The sequence below is a fragment of the Stomoxys calcitrans genome, chromosome 2 (assembly GCF_963082655.1).
Source record: "Stomoxys calcitrans chromosome 2, idStoCalc2.1, whole genome shotgun sequence".
Taxonomy (NCBI): Eukaryota; Metazoa; Arthropoda; class Insecta; order Diptera; family Muscidae; genus Stomoxys; species Stomoxys calcitrans.
In genome coordinates, this window is record NC_081553.1 from 222522661 (window position 1) to 222536288 (window position 13628).

Consider the following 13628-nt stretch of genomic DNA (forward strand, 5'->3'; position numbering starts at 1 on the left):
AGTTGCCACTATTGTTAGAAGTCATAACAAAACACGTCATGCGAAATTTCCGCCAAAACGCATAAAAATTGCGCTCTCTAGTGGCTCAAGAAGTCAAGATTCAAGATCGGTTTATATGACATCTATATCAGGTTATGTGCCGATTTGAACCATACTTAACATAGTTGTTGGAAGTCATAACAAAACACGTCATGCGAAATTTCAGCCAAATCGGATAAGAATTGCGTCCTATAGGGGCTGAAGAAGTCAAGACCTCAGATCGGTTTATATGGCAGCTATATCAGGTTATGGGCCGATTTGAACCATACTTAACATAGTTGTTTGAAATCATAACAAAACACCACGTGCAAACTTTTAGCCAAATCGGATAAGAATTAAGCCCTCTAAAAGCTCAAGAAGTCAAGACCCAAGACCGGTTTATATGGTAGCTGTATCAAAACATGGACCGATTTGGCCCATTTACATTCCCTACCGACCTACACTAATTAGAAGTATTTGTGCAAAATTTGAAAGTTAGCGTGCTTTCGACAGATAGACGGACTGACATGGCTAGATCGACTTAAAATGACAAGACGATCATGAATATATCTACTTTATGGGGTATTAGACGAATATTTCGAGGAGTTACAAATAGAATGACTTACGTAGTATACCCCCATCCTATGGTGGAGGGTATAAAAATATAAAGTAAAATAATGGAAGAACATCGGTGTTTAAACAAGAGATGATGTAGCAGAAGCAAGCCCGATAAATCCGATTCTTAGGCAATTATAGAAAGCTCGAAGATGTCACTAAAAAGAGAAAATATCCACAATTTGAACATACTGCAAATGAAAATTTGTTTATGAACATTCTATTAAGGAATGGCGCTGTCCCATTCAGGTATAAGCTCTATGATAAGGGGCTTCCTTCTTATAGCCAAGTCCGAACAGCGAGCCACAGTACGATACCTTTTTGGGGAGAAGTTCTTACCAAAGTACCCCATAAACGTCGCCAATGTAGTAGGGGGTAACCACCGGTCAAAGATTTTATATCCCCCACCATTGGACGACCTCGGACGATAAGACTTCTTGAGCTCCTGGAAAGCGCAATTCTTATCCAATTTGATTAATATTTTGCACATGTTTGTTTTGGTATGACTTCCAACAACTGTGTTAAGTATGACCTAATCAGTTCATAACCTGATATATAACCGCCATATAAATCTCCAATCGATCGCCCGATTGGGCTTCTTAGGCTTCTAGAGGGCGCAATTCTTCCAATTTGGTCGACATTTTGCTCATATCGTTCTGGTATGACTTCCAACAATTGTGTTAAGTATGGTCTAAATCATTTCATAACCTGACATAGCCCCCATATATATATCGATCTCCCAATTCGACTTTCAAAGCCTATTCTACTCGATTTGCCTGAAATTTTGGAGGTTGTGTTTTTTTATGACTTCTAACAACCGTGACAAATACGGTCCACATCGCCCAATAACTTTTTATAGCTCATATATATTTGAAATAGTCATTTAAAGAATAGTCATTTAAAAAATGGTGGAGGGTATATAAGATTCGGCCCGACCAAACTTATCACGTTTTTCCTTTCTGATGTTCTCGCCAGGATTCGAATCCAGGTTTTCAGCGTCATAGGCGGACATGATAGCCTCTACGCTGCGAAGCCCTCCACTGGACATACTGGCAGGTGGAGATCGCAGATTCAATTCCCTGGCAATTCAAAATTACCCTATTTGGTGGAGTTCCGATTAACTTTGAAAGACTTATAAAACTAGTATTGAAGGGGATCCACTGGAAGTTGTGCCCGATTTACCAGGACGATATGAAAACATCAGGAAAACCCTTTCACGAGCACCTTGAAAACTTCAAGGATAGTCTCCAACAACTATCAGCATCTTAATGCAAAGTGTAAACTTTTTTAGCACGAAGTAAAATAACTGGGACATTGTTTATGACGGAGAGTATATCAAAGGATTACATATTTGATACCTGGTTTCGTATCCGAAATCTACACAAACTGCGCAGACTTCTGAAGCGTGTATTAATAAGAATTCACTGGACATATTACTGATGTACCTGATAGAAATCATAGTAATAGGAAAAACTTTTGAGAGCACTTTAGCAACTTTCAGCTGCCATGCCATGCGAAGAAGTTCCCCTTTCCAGCGAATAGTAACATATCTGGAACATCATGTTACGGCGGAGGGTTTAAAAAGAAGATGACGATAAAATGTAGGCTGTAAGGGAGGCCACCGTGGCACAGAGGTTAGCATGTTCGCCTATGACGTTATCCGCTTATTAATGCTTGCAACATTTGTGAAATATCCTGCCACGTTAAAACTTCTCCACTAAGTGGTGTCGCTATGCGGCACGCCGTTCGGATTCGCCATAAAAAAGGAGGCCCCCAATCAATAAGCTTCAACATTAATCGGACTGCACTCATTGATATGAGAGAAGTATTCCCTGTTCCTTAATGGAATGCCCATAGGGAATTTAGTTTAGTAAGGAATGGATTGGCCCCGTCCCCGTCCCCGTAGCTTACATGCATTAAACAATCGAAAGCTGCTTTAGTCTCATACAGATGGAAGATATCGATGTTTCCCATGAGTGTGCTTTCAAGGATCTTTTGGGAATATCTGATCGATTGTGCATTTACGATTTTAAAGCCACAATAATAGGGTCATCATTCCAGCTGCCGATAGCCACAATTTGTTCTCCTTATATCGCCCCAATGTAGCTGAGTTGGCAGCTAGCTTGGATTACCTCTAGATCAAGGGGGCCTATATAATATTCATGCAGACATTATGCAGATGCGGTGAAGTTATGCATAACCAAAAAGATTTTGCAGAATGACCGTGTTTGAACCCAATAATCATTTAAAATAGCAAAGAACATCTACACGCCTAGAGTGGAGTGCCTGGGTTTGAGGCAAAAAAATCAAGGTAGAGTTTGTTCCGCAGGTGCATATAGGGTACCTCATTTTTGATATCCGAGGGGAGAGCGGACGCTCCCCCTTACTTAATTTTTAAAAAATCAGAGATGGGTGAACAGATTTAAGCGATATTTGGTTGGCAAACCAAAAGCACGAAATTGATATAAATCTTTGGGGTCAAGTAATCTGGGGGAACGCCCCCGCCCAAAACCTACTTAAACGGACATGTTGCGAACTTTATATAAAAATTTGGTCCTAAGTGCCGGGGGGTCAGGCACACAATATGGCACATAAACGAAAGGTAATTGGAAGTAGAATACGAAACTCATATAAAAATTTGGGGTCAAGTCGGCCCCAGAAGGGCCGCCCAACCCGAAAACAATCCCAAACGGACATGTAGGCCGGTCGGGCCAATATGGGATTCAAACGAAAGGTATTTTAGTGTAGATAACGAAACCTTTTTAAAAATGTGGTTTCTCCACCCCAAAATTATGCTCCAATTGGACATGCAAATCGAACGGGACTATATAAAGCTCAAAACACCGGTGCAGCTAGCTTTAATATAAGACTTAAAAAAATCTTCTTTGGCTTACGAGTATATCTTTCCTCAAAATCATTTTCCATTAACTTTCTAATAAAACGATTGAAAACTAGATTTTTCTAATTTCCATTTACACTCATTGAGGCGTAAACCAGAAAGGATTAAAAATTAAACCTCAATGTCAATAGAATCCTTAAAACTAACAGGCATACACAAACGCACGCATACTAACACCATTACATAGGCTCAAATGATTTGCAGGATTGTCACTAAGCGGGGAGAAAAAAAAGATTCTTGAGTGTGATAAGCTTATTTTGATCTTTTCTGTCCAACAATCCATCCATCAGAGATCTGAATTTGATTGTAAAGGGGATTTTATTGTGTGCTTCAGCATACGGTTAAAAAAAAGAAGGAGGAAGGAAGGCGAAAGGTATCATTAACTCAATAAGGAGTGAGTAGTGTGTAGGGCCAGCAATCAACCCCTGTTCAAAGGTAGACAATTGAATAATATTGCAAGCGAAAGTAGTTGTTGCCCTGAATTCAATGATAATGCCACAGAAAAGCAATTGTTTGTAATGATAGTCAGTTGTCCTTTAGACAAAAAGTGCAGAGAGAGAGCATGACTAGCATTTTCCAGGGTTTAGTTTAATAACTGCCAACTCTTGTATGACAATTAGAGGTGGTTATGGATGATTGCTTTCACAACCATAATTTAAAATCCAACGACAAACGGTTTAAGTTTTTTTTTTCTGAAAAAAACTTAATTATTAATTTCCAATATTTAATTATGGATTTTTATTAAAAAAAATTCAAAGTCAAAATATATAACAAATAGCCCTTTATATTAAAAATTTCACATTTTCCAACTCCTACTCCTTTCTTTTATATTTTACTGGAGGTCTCTACCCGTTTGTCATTATTTCCCTTTACTCGAACGTTCTGAAAACTAATTTGTTTATACAGCTGCCAAAAGGACATTCAGTTTGACGAAAACAAAAACCCCTGGCGGCAAACACTAAAAGCGGTTGGCAGCCAGCTTTTCCATCAAAGATTGAATGAATGTTCGCCCTGTAAACAAAATAACAACAAATTTGTTTATTATGGTAACCTTAGTAGAGACGAGCGAAAAATATAAACGCAACGCACATCTTCATTATCATCACACAGTGTTGAGAAGCCTTAAAAAAATACCTTAAAATGTTTGTAACTCTTTAGTATTATAGTGAGGTAAAATCAATATTACAATGAAAAGGCACTGTTCTGACCTCAAGGGACAGCGGGGATACTTTTTTCATATCAATGAGTACTGTCCGATACAAGTTGTACAAAATATGTGTTCTTTTCTATTCAGGCATTCTACTGGGAGATGGAGATGAGGATTGGCGGCATGCTACCTGCGATACGGCTTATTATACACCAGGACAATCCTTCCTTGTTGCGTATTTCAGGCAGAGGTCTTTGTGGTCCTTAAAGCATTTGAGACAATTACGACGCGAGATCGGGCGGTCCGATCTGACTTTCACGATGTATGTGGACAGTCGGGCGGCGTTAAAAGTTCTGCAAAAAAGATGCAAAAGCGTCTTCGAATCATAACAAAGGCAGTAAGGCTCTGCTTGGTCATGGGCTATCAAATTGTTGCAGGGCTGGAAGCGACTTACGAACTTGCCAGGAATGGATCGATGATTGTCGCAGATCTTAGGTTAGGTTGAGAAGGAGAGTCGTAAGTCCCGATTTTCTCGTGAGTCGTGACTGTCTTGAGAGTCATGATTAGTGTCAAGAGCAAGATTTCACTCACTCACTCGACCCATGAGAAAAATCAAGACTCACGAAACACTCGCGCCTCACGAGACACGAGATACTCACGAAACACTCAAGAACACTCTCGAATCACGAGATATTCAGAAGTCACGAGACATTCACAGTTAAAAATGTATTTTTCCATGAAACGAATAATATTTTTTCCAAGTTTTGAGTGCCTCGTGAGTGTCTCGTGAGTCCTGAATTTCTCGTGAGTCGTGATTAATGTCGAGAGTAGAATTTCACTCACTCAGTTCACGGACGAAGAATTTTAACTCAATTAGGGTCACGAACTATCACGTGACTCACGCATGACACGACAACTCACGTGCATACCTCTAATAGCGATACTCCAGAAAGAAAGAGAAGGAAAAGAAGATTTGAGATCTAGGACCATGTCCCGAGGTTATACACGAATAAAAGAAACAGGAAGAATGAAGATCCAGAGCGGGGGGTGAAAACGCCTATCCCTCACGTAAGCACGTGCATATATACCTTCGCTAGATTTTTTCGCACCCTCCGTCTGAATCATCTCGTTCCGTTCACAAATCTCAGTAGAAATCCCAGAGGTAAGTTCGCAAGAAAGGAGATCCTGCGTCCCTGCAGACCCGGCCATGAACAGAACAAGTGCTCAATAGTCTCCTCCTCATCACTGCCAAGACAACTCCTGCTCTCAATCTTGCTACGAAATCAGAGAGCTCTTCACTGTACGAGCTTTCTGGTAGGGTTGACGCATTCTACGATGATCGCGCGTATTAGGAGTGGGCTGGTGCATAAGGTTGCAGGGTGCAAAGGCCCTGTTGCCAAATTGTTCGCGAAATAGAATGTTGCTTATCCTGCTTCTGAGAACGTATGGAAAACTAATAAGGGTCCAGACTGGTCATTGCAACGTCAGGTCTTTGAAGACGTGATGCAAAAAGAGACAGATTTCTGCAGGATGTGCGATGATAAAGGGGAGTTGAAGACGGTCGAGCACCTTTTATGTCGCCTCAATCCGGGAAGAAGATATAGAATATTGGGTTAACACCACTTTCCGTGGTTCGGTTCCCTCCAGACACTCCAGTCCTCTAGTCATGCAGGAGTTTCTTCTTCTTGTCTTGTGCGTTGCAAATGCAAATTTCCCCATAAACATTCCACTAAAGAGCTTGGTCTTGTGCGTTGGTTTCTTTTTTTGCCCTTTTTGCTGTGGTGCATTTTTCTATGTTTTTTTCTTCCTTTTTTCTCCTCTACCTTCCTCTCTGGCGATAGCAATGAACCTAAGGTCTCCGATTGAAGCGGCTAGTAACAACGCCTACCTAACCAAATCTTACCCAGAGCGTCAGCCTCAAATCCGGATGTGCTAACCTCAGAGCTCCGATAACTTTAGAATCACTTAAATTATTGGTCCATTGTGATACATCAGGAACCCATCTGTAGATGCCCTCCAGTTCCTAAAGTTGAACCTGGATGGTTCTAAAATAACAACAACTGGGGAATGTTCACATCCGTTTATTTTGACAGGTCCTAAAGTGGAACGGGACACACTTTTTTCTATATGTAGTCAACTCTTTTTCGACCTCCGCAGAAATCGTTACTACAACCTTCAGTCTCTCTGTGATGTTTTCCGACCAGACAGTGAACTATCATGACAAACACAATGACAGAGACTTACATTCTAGCCAACGGCAGCAAAGCGCTAGAACTTTTCAAGACTAAATTGGGCCACAAAATGTTTGAGCGTTCACATCCTGCACTTTGTGACCTTATATCATCCGTTGCCTTTCGGGTCCCATTCTCAAGAAATCGCTTACATATAAAGGACTGAACCAAGAATTACGAAATCGTAAATGGGGATGGGTAGGTCATAGAGACAATTTATTCAGAATCACAGAAGAGGTAGGCTGTTGATCATAAGGGGAATATCAACATAAGTGGAAGCAACAGAGATGAACTTTAAACCGTAGCACAGTGGGCCAAATGGCAAAAAAATTGGAAATAAGTCTACAACTTTTTATCTGTTGATTTTAGCCATACAAAATGTTCTAGACATTTGTAGAGGAGGACATAGGCTTTCAGAAAAGTGCTGTTGTTGGTCCATATCTTTAATACAGGGTGAGCTACAGGGTGTCAAAGTTGACCACTTTTGACTTCTCCAAGCTTCTGGGGGCCATAACTTTTGATCTACTCAACCGATTTACATGATTTAGGACTCTAGAGAAAGAGCTTGACAAGATCTAAAAAACTTATGCATAAAGTACCATGCCATCGTGTACTGTTAAGGAGTTATGAATTGTTTAATTTTAAAATATGAAAATTTGGCCTTGGTTTTTTTCAGTGTTTTTTAAATAACTCCGTCAATTTTAAAGCTATAAACTTCATACTTCACACAAATTATGCCAGCATATGTGTGCATAAAATACAAAAGGAATCACGTGAATATCTTTGGCGGTTTAAAAATGGCATCGTTTTCAATATGAAAAATATTTTTTTTGTCAAAAAATTGCAAAATTTTTCAAAAAAGATACTCCCATTTCCTTTAAGTTTTCGCAAACTTTGGCCGTCAAAGCATTATCATTTCTTTCCATTTTCACAAAGTCGAGGTATTAAGAAAAGTTTTAAGTGCTAATTTGGCTAATTTCGATATCAAACAACACCGTTATCTTAAGACCAAAATGGCCAATTTTTTTACTAAACTTCAAAAGTTTCTCACTGGAAAAAAAGTTCCACGGGGATTTTTTCGCTTTTTTTGAACTTAAATGAAAGCTTAAAATGTTCCCAACATTTTAAGGTATGTCTCGCCATATCCTAGCCATAAATGAGATCGTAGCGATCAAAATACTGAAAAAAGTCAATTTTCAAGTAGTGCTATATTCATTGCTAAAAAACAAGTATTACGTCACATTTTATTGCAAAGATGTTAAATAAACTTTTATTTGGTAACACTTCTTCTACAAAACACAAAAAGAATCATGGAAATATCTCTATTCTATTCCATTTTATGGAACCGGCAATAAAAAAGTCAATTTTTCAAAAAAGTCGAATTTCCCAAATTTTGTTTTTGTTGTCCTAATTGCACATGACACACTATAGCCATATTTACGCAACATACCTTATCGTAAAGGAAATTTTCATACCTTTCCAACAATGTATAAAACATTTCTCAACTCGGATTCTATCTACTCTAAAATTCATTTACACTTCATTAAACTCTATATAAAAATGTCTATTTGTGAAATGGAACCTTATATGGGGCCTACACTAAAACATTGATAGATTTGCCCAGGGTTTACAATACAAATGTGTTAGAATAAAAAAAGGTCTCCTGCCAAAGTTTAAAAAAATTGGAATAAAAATATGTGTTTTAGAGCGAAAACACTTCGCATCGGCGTGCGTTTGTATAGTACCTACATCTATTTTTAATGTAAGCTGATGATTTTTGAATAAAAAGTAACCTAGAAATATACCTGCATATATATATATATTTGTGTTAAGATTTGATGCAGACAAATGTTACCTGTTTCGCTATGTCGAATTCCCAGGAAATCCACCGTATCAATGAATGTGAAAAAACCTACCCATAAAAAATTCATTGTCATTTTTTTTAACCAAATTCGAGTCCAGGTAAATAATTATAGAAGAGTAAGTAAAAAGAGGCACTTTGGACCCCTTTTTACGATTGCGTCTGATACCTGAAATGGGTCATTAATTGTGAATATATTGCATAAATATTTGAACAAAATCCAAATTTTCTTCATTATATTTTGTAGAGGCGTAAAGGACATTTATAAGTTATGGAAGTCATACTGAAGTATTCCACTCTTTCGAAAATTGTATGGGACATCAAAAATGATTCCAAATCATACACGGAGTCATTTAAGGAACTTGTTTACACTTTGGACCACATATATGGAATAAGGCTAAATAAAGACGCTTTAGACAAACTTGAAAAATTCTACAAATCATTTGAGAGAAGGTTGCCAGAATGTTCATTCGCAAAAATCAAGTTTTTCAAAATGTATGAGAAGTGGCTGAAATCGGATCTACTTATTGAAATTAAACCGCTGATTCCCGGCCGGCCTAGCAAAGCATACGACGAAGTTACGGAGAAAACCAAAAAGAAAAAACAAGAGGAACTATTGGCGGCACATCCGCCAAATTTAATAAAAGATACGTTCAAAACAGCATTGTTAAAAACACAACCAAAAAATGTTGGACGAATTGTCGATGTTTTACCATTAGCATCTCCGAAAAGGGTAAAGAGAATGGTAGAAAGTATTCCAACTCCAAAATCGACTACAGAATTCACGGAGGAAGATGCACTGGCCCTGATTTTGAACCTAGGCCTCTCAAGAAACAAATACTCAACAATGAGGAAGGCTCTTCGTGAAAAAGGATGGGGTTGTTTACCCTCAAAACATAAATTGTACAACACCAGGACGAAAATGGTGCCATCAAATATATACGTGGACGAATTAAAAGCAAGAGTGAAACTTGCTGATCTTGTTGAAAATACAGCTGTTAGAATTATTTCTAATTTTACTGAAGAACAGTTGAACACATGTAATAATTCCGAAGTGGTTTTGATCAGCAAATGGGGTTGTGATGGATCATCTGGATTTTCCGAATATAAGCAACAAACAGAAATAGATACCAACTTCGCATCAATTTTCATGGCATCATTAGTACCATTGAGAATGAGATTGTACAAGGACCAATCTTCATCATCGAAAGAAAATGCATTTCAAGATATATGGATAAATAGAACACCTGGGTCAAAATATTTATGTCGCCCAATTCGGTTTGAGTATACAAAGGAAGACCGGAACACAACACGATCTTTGGTGAACGAAATAAAGGAAGAAATTGCTGCATTACCCATGATTGTTATAAACCAATTGGGAAGAAATATAAAAGTTTCGTTTCAACTACAACTCACTATGATCGATGGAAAGGTGGCAAACGCATTAACTGGCGTTATGTCCAATTGGAGATGCAATATTTGTGGCAAGAAGAATGGGCAATTCGAGGACAAGTCTGATGAAAATTTAGTAAACGAAAATGCGCTCAATTTCGGTATTTCGCCCCTGCACTGTAGAATTCGATTCATGGAGTATTGTTTGCATTTATCGTATGACCTTAAATATCGGACTAGCCCTGGAAACCGCGATGTCTCTGCTAGAAACAACCAAGATCTTCACAAAATGAGGCAGGAAGAGAAGAATCGAATCCAGTTGGAGTTTAAACAAAAGGGACTTATAATAGATAAACCTCTTTACGGATACGGAAGCACAAATGATGGCAACTCGGCAAGGCGGTTTTTTGAGGACCCCGTATCGACATCTAAAATAACCGGTCTTGATGAACACTTGCTAAGACGATTCAAAGTGATTTTGGCTGTAATCAATAGCAAAAAGATGATAAATTCAACCAAATTTGAAGCTTATAGTAATGACACAAAAAACATTTTATCTGATTTATATTCGTGGAAAGCTTTAACACCGACAGTACATAAAGTCTTACATCATGGCAAGGAAATTGTGGAATACAACATACTTCCGTTAGGAGAACTTACAGAAGAAGCTCAGGAATCCCGTAATAGAGATGTTAAACAGTTCCGGCTTTTCAATACCCGAAAGAGCACCAAATTTAACCAAAATTATGATTTACTTCAATATTTATTGTTATCGTCTGATCCGGTACTATACAGCATCAGAACTAAATGGCTACCAAAAATATGTGACGATATAGATAAGGACGATCCCGATGCCATTCAAATTAAAGAGCTTTTAAATTTTGATACCTTAGATTATTTGGTAGAGAATAAAATCAAATAATACAAAACTAAAATGCTTTTTTATTTTGGGAGTAGCTAATATACATATAAACGCACGCCGATGCGAAGTGTTTTCGCTCTAAAACACATATTTTTATTCCAATTTTTTTAAACTTTGGCAGGAGACCTTTTTTTATTCTAACACATTTGTATTGTAAACCCTGGGCAAATCTATCAATGTTTTAGTGTAGGCCCCATATAAGGTTCCATTTCACAAATAGACATTTTTATATAGAGTTTAATGAAGTGTAAATGAATTTTAGAGTAGATAGAATCCGAGTTGAGAAATGTTTTATACATTGTTGGAAAGGTATGAAAATTTCCTTTACGATAAGGTATGTTGCGTAAATATGGCTATAGTGTGTCATGTGCAATTAGGACAACAAAAACAAAATTTGGGAAATTCGACTTTTTTGAAAAATTGACTTTTTTATTGCCGGTTCCATAAAATGGAATAGAATAGAGATATTTCCATGATTCTTTTTGTGTTTTGTAGAAGAAGTGTTACCAAATAAAAGTTTATTTAACATCTTTGCAATAAAATGTGACGTAATACTTGTTTTTTAGCAATGAATATAGCACTACTTGAAAATTGACTTTTTTCAGTATTTTGATCGCTACGATCTCATTTATGGCTAGGATATGGCGAGACATACCTTAAAATGTTGGGAACATTTTAAGCTTTCATTTAAGTTCAAAAAAAGCGAAAAAATCCCCGTGGAACTTTTTTTCCAGTGAGAAACTTTTGAAGTTTAGTAAAAAAATTGGCCATTTTGGTCTTAAGATAACGGTGTTGTTTGATATCGAAATTAGCCAAATTAGCACTTAAAACTTTTCTTAATACCTCGACTTTGTGAAAATGGAAAGAAATGATAATGCTTTGACGGCCAAAGTTTGCGAAAACTTAAAGGAAATGGGAGTATCTTTTTTGAAAAATTTTGCAATTTTTTGACAAAAAAAATATTTTTCATATTGAAAACGATGCCATTTTTAAACCGCCAAAGATATTCACGTGATTCCTTTTGTATTTTATGCACACATATGCTGGCATAATTTGTGTGAAGTATGAAGTTTATAGCTTTAAAATTGACGGAGTTATTTAAAAAACACTGAAAAAAACCAAGGCCAAATTTTCATATTTTAAAATTAAACAATTCATAACTCCTTAACAGTACACGATGGCATGGTACTTTATGCATAAGTTTTTTAGATCTTGTCAAGCTCTTTCTCTAGAGTCCTAAATCATGTAAATCGGTTGAGTAGATCAAAAGTTATGGCCCCCAGAAGCTTGGAGAAGTCAAAAGTGGTCAACTTTGACACCCTGTAGCTCACCCTGTATTAAAGATATGGACCAACAACAGCACTTTTCTGAAAGCCTATGTCCTCCTCTACAAATGTCTAGAACATTTTGTATGGCTAAAATCAACAGATAAAAAGTTGTAGACTTATTTCCAATTTTTTTGCCATTTGGCCCACTGTGCGTAGGGTGTCTTTTAAAATTGGTTTTTGGTTGAAGCTTCTCATATCACTTTTATACATACCACCGAAGGGATATTCTATTTGCAACACAAAAGGGGCATTTATTGGCCAATACTGTCCATTATAGCGAGTTGTGTTAGGCTCCTCGACATCCGTGTTCAATACGGTCCAGATTTGGGTATTGCTGTCATATAAACCGAAGGTTATAGACCCATAAAGAGGAATTACCCAATTAACTAACCGATTTTGCTGGTATTAGTTTTTTTTTTGATATGACGGTACCGAAGTGAGTACCGTCATATAACTTAAAATGCTCGTAGTTCCTTAAAAAGAAACTGAATCAAGGTCCATTTTAAAGCACAGATAGTATTAGTGTTTTGTAAAGAGTGATTTCTACTTTTTGATATGCTCTTGAATTTCTTACTTAGTCTTTGCTGGCATCTTTTATCCAATATTGGTCACCTTTTGTTCTCAATGTCGTTTTCTATGTTTACAGCGGTACTGAGGTCGGTAAAGTTTTCGAACCTATGGTAATAATTTAATATGTTTGTCTTATAAAAAGCTGAATTAGGATCCTTATGAAATCACTGTGTCTTGTAGAGCGTGATTTATGTTGAGACGGCGCTTTGAACTCTTGAACTTCTTATACAATTCAAATTAACATCTATTAGCAATAACTTAAAATGTTTGTAGCTCCTTTACAAGTAGCTGAATCAAGGTCTATATAAAGGATCCTGTGTCTTGCAGAGCGTGATTTATGTTAAGAGGTGGCTCTGAATTCTTGAACTCATTAGACAGTTCAAACTAGCATCTATGAGTAATAACTTAAAATGTTTCTAGCTCCTTTACAAGTAGCTAAATAAAGGTCCGTATCTTATAGAGCGTCCTTCACCTACTTTTTTTGTTTAACTTATTTTCATATTTGTAACACTGTATCCGCCTTGCCCACATTCAACATGCATACTCGTACCTCATACAAAGGACATAATAACGCAGAGGTTTTCGCTGTAACCCTCATTGGTGATGAGTAGGCAATATTGTATGGACGAAAACAAATTATGTTTT